Raw genomic sequence first — 8,940 nt, 5'->3', positions numbered from 1 at the left:
GGTCGCAAGTGTGAGGAGTTTTCCACACCTACGTGGTCGCAGGTGCAGCGTGATGGGCGCATAAGCGAAGGGTGCGCAGGTGCGATGGGGAGTTCCGCACCTACGGATGCATATATGCGAGGGTGAGGACCGAAAGCGGAGGCCCAGATCCAGTGTCTCACCGCAGAAGCAGAATTTTGGTCGCTTATGAGACACTGCAGATGCGGTCAAGTGACCCTAGAAGCGGAAAGCCTGGGAAGTGTCTTAAATACAAGAGTTCGCGATTTTGGCTTCATTTTAACATTTTGAGCTCGGGTTGTGGCCATTCTTAAGAGGATTTTCGAGGGGAATTCTTGAGGTAAGTCCCTTGTGCTCATTTTTTTATCAATAATCTTGTTTCCCCATTGATTTTCCCACTTAGTTGGTGTGTATTTAAGGTGTAAATTGGGGGTTCGAGGCTAGGGATTTGGAGAGTTTGATTTAGGGATTTGTTTGACGATTTGGTGTCGGATTTTGATAAATTTGGTATGGTTGGACTCATGGTTGAATGGGCTTTTGGGTTTTATGACTTTTGTTGGGTTTCGAGACGTGGGCCCGAGGGCTGGCTTTGAGTTGGTTTTTGACTTTTTATTTATAACTTAGTATTTCCTTATGGAATTGTTCCCTTTAGCCCATCTTGATTGTATCGTACAGTTTGTGACTAGATTCGGGATATTTGGAGGCCGATTTGCGAGGAAAAGGTGTGTTGGAGTAGAGATTTGCTCGGATTGAGGTAAGTAACAGTTCTAAATTTGGTTTTGAGGGTATGGAACCCCGTATTATGTGTTATTTTGTTGGTTTTGAGGTGACACACATTCTAGGTGACGGGCGTGTGGGCATGCACCATATGAATTGTGACTTGGTCCATTCTATAGAACTGTGAAGTTGAATAACATGTTGTTAGCTGTATGCTCTCCATATGTTATAGAAATTTGACTGCAAATCATGTTAGAAATCATGTTTAGGCTTAGTGTTGGTACTGTAGCAACCCACAGTGGCTGTGTTACATGTTGAATTATTTGTTGACTGTTGTTTGACTCAGTCTCCGTTTTACTTGCATATCATATCTCAGTCTCTATTTTTACTTGTTGATACATCATATCATTTCTATTTTGGCTGATTTTCATGATTAATGAGAGCCCGAGAGACTGGAGAGATTGATGACTGAGTGAGGCCGAGGGCCTGATTATGAAGATATTGATACTATAGCATGTGAGTTTTTCATGTAGCACGTGAGTTGTTCGTGCAGTACATGAGTTGTCTGTGCGGATTATAGCACTTGGGCTGAAGGAGCCCTCCAGAGTATGTACACAAGTGAGCGCAAGTACCTACTGAGTGCGAGTGTCGAGTGCTGAGCGATTGAGAGGACTGAGTGACTGTTTCTCTGAGAGGATGCATTTAATTTCATTATTATTGCACTTAGCTTCCATGCATCACCGTCTTGAAATTTTTGAAAGATATTATACTTTGTTTCACTTGAACTTGTCATGTAGTAACTGATTTGACCTAAATTGTCAAACTTGAAAACATGATTACCTTCTATGTTGAGAATTACTGCAATTGAACTCTAACTGTGAAACTCGTCACTACTTTAAGTTCTTTATATAGTCTTGTTACTTATGGAGTTGGTTGTACTCACGCTACACCCTGCACTTCGTGTGCAAATCTAGGTATTTTCGGACACGGTGGGTGTTGATTTTTTTTGCGCAGCTCAATCGTAGGAGATTCCAAGGTAGTTGCTCGGTGTCCATAGACCTTGTCTATCCTTTCTTATCTTTCCATTTATTGTATTTAGTTCCAGACTATCATTGACAGTATTTTCCAGACTTGTGATGTATTGATGCTCATGAACTCTGTGACATCCCGATGCTAGGACTTTCCGTGTTATGTTTTAGGTTTCTATCCCGTTTATGAGAACTTTTGTTATTTAAAACTGCTTTAACTCATTTTCTATTAACAGTGTTGGAAGTATTTTAAAATGTCGGATTGCATAGTACCATGTTAGGCGCCATCACCAGAGGTTAGGATTTTGGGTTGTGACATGTTGGTATCAGAGCTTAGGTTACATAGATCTCACGAGTCATGGGCGAGTTTAGTAGAGTCTTGCGGATTGCTATAGAGACATCTGTATTTATTTTCGAGAGGTTGTCGAATGCTTAGGAAACCTCACATTCTTGTATTCTTGTCGTGTGAATTTGTTGATTCCGGTAACTAAACTTCTGTATTCTATTCTCTCACAGATGGTGAGGACAAGTGCTACCGGATAGGATGGCAACCACCAGTACCACCAGCTAGGGTCGCGAGAGGCCGAGGTCGCGATAGGGGCAGAGGTGCAGCTCCAGCAGCTAGGGCAGCACCTGCAGACCCACCAGTCGCTCCAGCTCAAGAGCAGGTACCAGATACGGTTTAGCCAGTGAGGCCAGCTCAGGCACCAGCTGTGCCCATTGTGATTACAAGCCTTCAAGAGGCTTTGGCTCAGATTCTGACCGTGTGCACCAGTCTTGCTCAGGCAGTCTCTGTTCCGACCGCAGCAACCACTTCTCAGGCCGGGGGAGATACTCGACTCTGGCCACCCATACACCTGAGTAGGTGATGTAGGGACTTCAAACACCGACGGCACAACCAGCCTAGTCGGTTGTAGCTGCTCAGGCCCAGGTGGTCCCCATTATGACTGATGATGAGCAGAGGAGACTTGAGAGATTTGGGAGGCTTCAGCCTCCATCATTTAGGGGGACTGCGTCAGAGGATGCCCAGGACCAGCAGTTACACCACTGACTCATATCAAGAGATATTGCCCTGGATTGTTGAGTGGGGCTCCACAGTAGAGTTCTCGGACGATGGTACCAGCACCAGCAGTTACACCACCTACTCAGTCAGCTCGGGGTGGGGCCCAAGCAGCTAGACGTCACCCTAGAGGGAGAGGCTGATCAGGTAGCGGTCGGGCCAGATTCTATGCTATTCCTGCCAAGCCGGACGTTGTTGCTTCAGATGTAGTGATCATAGGTATTGTCTCAGTATGCCACAGGTATGCTTCTGTATTATTTGACCTTGGTTCCACGTATTCGTATGTATCATCGTATTTTTGCTCATTATTTGGATATGCCCTGTGAGTCCTTAGTTTCATCTGTTCATGTATCTACGCCAGTGGGCGATACTATTGTGTTGGACCGTGTATATCGCTCATGTGTAGTGACTATTGGGGATTGGAGACTAGAGCTGATCTTTTATTGCTTAGTATGGTTGACTTCGACGTGATCTTGGGTATGGATTGGTTGTCTCCATGTCATGCTGGTCTGAATAGTCACGCTAAGACCGTGACGTTGGTGATGTCGGGGTTGCCAAGGATTGAGTGGAGAGGTTCTCTAGACTACGTTCCCAGTAGAGTGATTTCATATTTGAAGGCCCATCGGATGATTGGGAAGGTTGTTTATCTTATTTGGCCTTTGTGAGGGATGTGGGAGTTGATACCCCTACTATTGATTCTGTTCCGGTGGTGTGAGATTTTTCGGAAGTGTTTCCTGCAGACCTGCCAGGTATAACGCCCGACAAGGATATTGACTTTGGTATTGACTTGGTGTCGGGCACTCAGTCCATTTCTATTTCTCCGTACCGTATGGCACCGACTGAGTTGAAGGAGTTGAAAGAGCAGCTTTAGGAACTTCTTGATAAGCGGTTTATTAGTCCTAGTGTGTCGCCTTGGGTTGCAACAGTTTTGTTTGTGAAGAAGAAGGATTGTACTATGCGTGTGCATCGATTATAGGCAGTTGAACAAAGTTACAATCAAGAAAAAGTATCCTTTGTTGTGCATTGATGATCCATTTGACCAGCTTCAAGGAGCGAGGGTGTTCTCCAAGATTGATTTGCGGTCTAGGTATCATCAGTTGAAGATTCGGGACTCGGATATTCTTAAGAAAACATTCAAGACCCGTTATGATCATTATGAGTTCCTTGTGATGCCTTTTGGGCTTACCAACACCCCAGCAACATTCATGCATCTGATGAACAGTGTGTTTCAGCCTTATCTCGACTCGTTTTTCATAGTATTCATTGATGATATCCTGGTGTACTCTCGTAGCCAGGAGGAGCATGCCCAGTATCTGAATATTGTGTTGTAGTGGTTAGGGAGGAGAAGCTCTATGCCAAGTTCCCCAAGTGTGAGTTTTGGCTTAGTTCAGTTCTTGGGGCACGTGGTGTCCAGTGAGGGTATTCAGGTGGATCCGAAGAAGATAGAGGCGGTTCAGAGTTGGCCCAAACTGTCCTCAGCTACGGAGATGCGGAGCCTTCTCGGCTTGGCCGGTTATTATCGACGCTTCGTGGAGGCTTTCTCGTCTATTGCTTCACCCTTGACCAAATTGACCCAAAAGGGTGCTACTTTTAGGTGGTCGGATGAATGTGAGGAGAGCTTTTAGAAGCTTAAGACTGCTTTGACCACACTCCAGTTCTAGTTTTGCCTTCAGCTTCAGGCTCTTATACAGTGTATTGTGATGCTTCTCAAATCGGTATTGGATGTGTCTTGATGCAAGAAGGTAGATGATTGCTTATGCTTCATGCCAGTTGAAGCCTCGTGAGAAGAACTACCCTGTCCATGATTTGAAGTTGGCTGCCATTGTTCATGCATTGAAGATTTGGAGGCACTATCTCTATGGTGTGTCTTGTGAGGTATTACATATAATCGGAGTCTCCAGCACTTGTTCAAACAACAGGATCTAAATTTGAGGCAGCGGAGATGGTTGGAGCTGCTAAAGGAATATGATATCACCATTCTGTATCATCCTGGGAAGGCCAATGTGGTGGCCGATGCCTTGAGTAGGAAGTCAGTGAGTATGGGTAGACTTGAATTCATTTCGTTTGGTGAGAGGCCACTCGCAGTTGATGTTCAGGCCTTGTCCAACCAGTTCGTGAGATTAGTTTTTGGAGCCCAGTCGGGTTCTAGCCTGTGTGATTTCTCGGCCTTTCTTATTTGATCGCATAAGGGAGCGCCAGTATGATGATCCTTGTTTGCTTGTCCTCAAGGACAAGGTTCAGCATGGTGATGCCAGAGATGTTACTATTGGGGATGATGGGATGTTGAGGATGCAGGGTCGGATATGTGTGCCCAATGTCGATGGGCTACGAGAGTTGATTCTTGAGGAGGCCCACAGTTCGTGGTATTCCATTCATCGGGTGCCTCGAAGATGTACCAGGACTTGAGGTAGCACTATTGGTGGAGGAGAATGAAGAAGGATATAGTGGGGTTTGTAGCTCGGTGTCTTAATTGTCGGTAGGTAAAGTATGAGCATCAGAGATCGGGTGGATTGCTTTAGAGGGTAGAGATTCTAGAGTGGAAATGGGAGTGGATCACCATGTATTTTGTAGTTGGGATCTTATGGACTTCGAGGAAGTTTGATGCTATTTGGGTGGTTGTGGATCGGCTAACCAAGTCCGCGCAATTCATTCCAGTTGGGACTACTTATTCTTCAGAGCGATTGGCTGAGATTTACATTCGTGAGATTGTTCGCCTTCACGGTGTGCTAGTGTCCATTATTTCAGATCGTGGCACGCAGTTTACATCACAGTTCTGGAGAGTAGCACAGTGAGAGTTGGGCACCCAGGTTGAGTTGAGTACAACATTTCACCCTCAGACGAACGGACAGTCCGAGCGCACCATTCAGATATTGGAGGATATGTTACGCTCTTGTGTCATTGATTTTGGGGGTTCATGGGATCAGTTTCTACAGCTCGCGGAGTTTGCCTACAACAACAGCTACTAGTCGAGCATTCAAATGGTTCCATATGAGGCTTTGTATGGGAGACGATGTCGATCCCCGGTGGGTTGGTTTGAGCCGGGTGAGGCTAGGCTATTGGGTACTGACTTGGTTTAGGATGCATTGACAGGGTTAAATTGATTCAGGAGTGGCTTCGCACGGCGCAGTCTAGACAAAAGAGTTATGCCGACAGGAAGGTTTGTGATATTGCTTACATGGTTGGGGAGAAGGTTCTACTCAAGGATTCACCCATGAAGGGTGTTATGAGGTTTTGGAAGAAGGGAAAATCGAGACCTCGGTATATTGGACCGTTTAAGGTACTTCAGAGGATTGGAGATATGGCTTACAAGCTTGCCTTGCCACCTAGTCTGTCGAGTGTGCATCCAATATTTCATGTTTCTATGCTCTGGAAGTATGTCGGCAATCCGTCTCATGTTTTGGATTTCAGCAAGGTTCAGTTGGATGGTGATTAGACCTATGATGTGGAGTCGGTGGCCATTTTGGATCGACAGGTTCGAAAGTTGAGGTCGAAGAACATAGCTTTAGTGAAGGTGCAGTGGTGAGGTCAGCCAGTTGAGGAGGCTACTTGGGAGACCGAGTGGGAGATGCGGAGCAGATATCCACACCTATTTGAGACTCCAGGTATATTTCTAGACCCGTTCGAGGACGAGCATTTGTTTAAGAGGGGGGGATGTAACAACCCGGCCAGTCGTTTTGAGAGTTGCAGCCTTGTTGCCCCATTTATTGCTCATTTTGTACTTTATAGCTGTTATGTGACTTGTCGGGATAGTTGGTTCGGGTCCGGAGAGATTTCAGAATGAATTGAGACACTTAGTCTCATGGTTAAAAGCTTAAGTTGAAATGGTTGACCGGATGTTGACTTATGTGTAAATGACTCCGGAATGGAGTTTTGATGGTTTAGTTAGCTCTGTTGGGTGACTTTGGACTTAGGAGCATGTCCGGATTGTGATTTGGAGGTCCGTAGTCGAATTAGGCTTGAAATGGCGAAAGTTGAATTTTTGGAAAGTTTGACTGGGTGTGGACTTTTTGATATCGGCATCCGATTGGAGTTTCGGAAGTTGGAGTAGGTCTGTGGTGTCATTTGTGACTTGTGTGCAGAATTTGAGGGCAACCGGACGTGATTTGATAGGTTTCGACGTCGTTTGTAGAAGTTGGAATTTCCTTAGTTTCAATAGGCTTGAATTGGGGCGCGATTCGTGTTTTTGATATTGTTTGACATGATCTGAGGGCTCGACTAAGTTCGTATAGTGTTTTAGGATGTGTTAGTGTATTTGGTTGAGGTCCCGGGGGCCTCGGGATGATTTCGGATCAAAGTTTGAGTTTGGAAGACTGTTGTAGCTGAAGTCTGCTGGTGTAACCGCACCTACGGAGCTTTTATCGCAGGTGCGAGCTGAGGAGCGCAGATGCGGCCAAGACTGGGGAGGACTGAGGTCGTAGGTTTGAGGAGTTTCCCGCACCTGCATGGTCGCAGGTGCAGCGTGATGGGTGTAGAAGCAAGGGTGCGCAAGTGCGATAGGGAGTTCTGCACATGCGGATGCGCAGATGCGAGGGTGAGGACCGCAGAAGCGGAGGCCCAGATACAACGGCTCACCACAGAAGCGGAATTTTGGTCGCTTCTGTGACACCACAGATGCGGTCAAGTGCGCATAAGCGGAAAGCCTGGGCAATGTCTTAAATACAAGGGTTCGCGATTTTGGCTTCATTTTAACATTTTGAACTCGGGTTTTGGCGATTTTTGAGAGGATTTTATAGGGGAATTCTTGAGGTAAGTCCCTTGTGCTCATTTCTTATCAATAATCTTGTTTCCCCATTGATTTTCCCACCTAGTTGGTGTGTATTTAAGGTGTAAATTGGGGGTTCGAGGCTAGGGATTTGGAGAGTTTGATTTGGGAATTTGGGTGATGATTTGGTGTCAGATTTTGATAAATTTGGTGTGGTTAGACTCATGGTTGAATGGACTTTCGGGTTTTGTGACTTTTGTCGAGTTTCAAGACGTGGGCCCGGGGGCTGGCTTTGAGTCGATTTTATACTTTTTATTTATAACTTAGTATTTCCTTATGGAATTGTTCCCTTTAGCCCGTGTTGATTGTATCGCACTGTTTGTGGCTAGATTTGGGACATTTGGAGGCTGGTTTTCGAGGCAATGGTGTGTTAGAGTAGAGATTTGCTCGGATTGAGGTAAGTAACAAATCTAAATTTAGTTCTGAGGGTATGAAACCTTGTATTATGTGTTATGTGGTTGGCTTTGAGGTGACGCACATGCTAGTTGAAGGGCGTGTGGGCGTGCATCGTAGGAATTGTGACTTGGTTCATTCCATGGAACTGTGAAGTTGAATAACCTGTTATTAGCTGTATGCTCTCCATATGTTATAGAAATTTGACTACAAATCATGTTTTGACTATGTTTTGGTACTGTAGGGACCCACAGAGGCCGTGTTACATGTTGAATTATCTACTAACTGTTGTTTGTACTCAGTCTCCATTTTACTTGTATATCATATCTTAGTCTTTATTTTTCCTTGTTGATACATCACGTCATTTCTGTTTGGGCTGATTTTCATGATTACTGAGATCCCGATAGACTGGAGAGATTGATGAGTGAGTGAGACCGAGGGCCTTATTGTGGAGATATTGATACTATAGCACGTGAGTTGTCCGTGCGGATCCAGATACTGATACTATAATACGTGAGTTGTACGAAAAATAGGCATGCTTTTCAGGTATGACAGTAAAACACAAATCTTTCACTAAAATCACCAAAATATGAGTATATCAGAAAACTGTGATTTTTTCCAAAACTTTTAACAACAGATGAGATGTTTTATTATTAGATAGCACGATGAAAGTAAACCTCTATGCCTACATGTCAATGTGCATGTTAAGCCACAAATGTCATAATACCATTTAGCATGAAGAAATGCACCTTTATGCCTACATGCCAACTATGCATGTCAAATATAATGCGTCATAGTGATGAACTCATGTACTCACACTCTCTGAGTACTCAATCTCATTGTCTCACACTCAATCACTTGGTACACTCAATCACTCTGCACCTGCGCTCACTGCTGGTATGTTAGACTCCGGAGGGACGGATCCTGCCTAAGTGCTAATATAAGCCAACATGACTTGCTGCGGCGTGCAACCCGATCCCATC

This window comes from Nicotiana attenuata, unplaced genomic scaffold, assembly GCF_001879085.1.
Source record: "Nicotiana attenuata strain UT unplaced genomic scaffold, NIATTr2, whole genome shotgun sequence".
In the NCBI taxonomy this organism is placed as follows: domain Eukaryota; kingdom Viridiplantae; phylum Streptophyta; class Magnoliopsida; order Solanales; family Solanaceae; genus Nicotiana; species Nicotiana attenuata.
Note: the sequence above shows the minus strand (reverse complement) of the source record.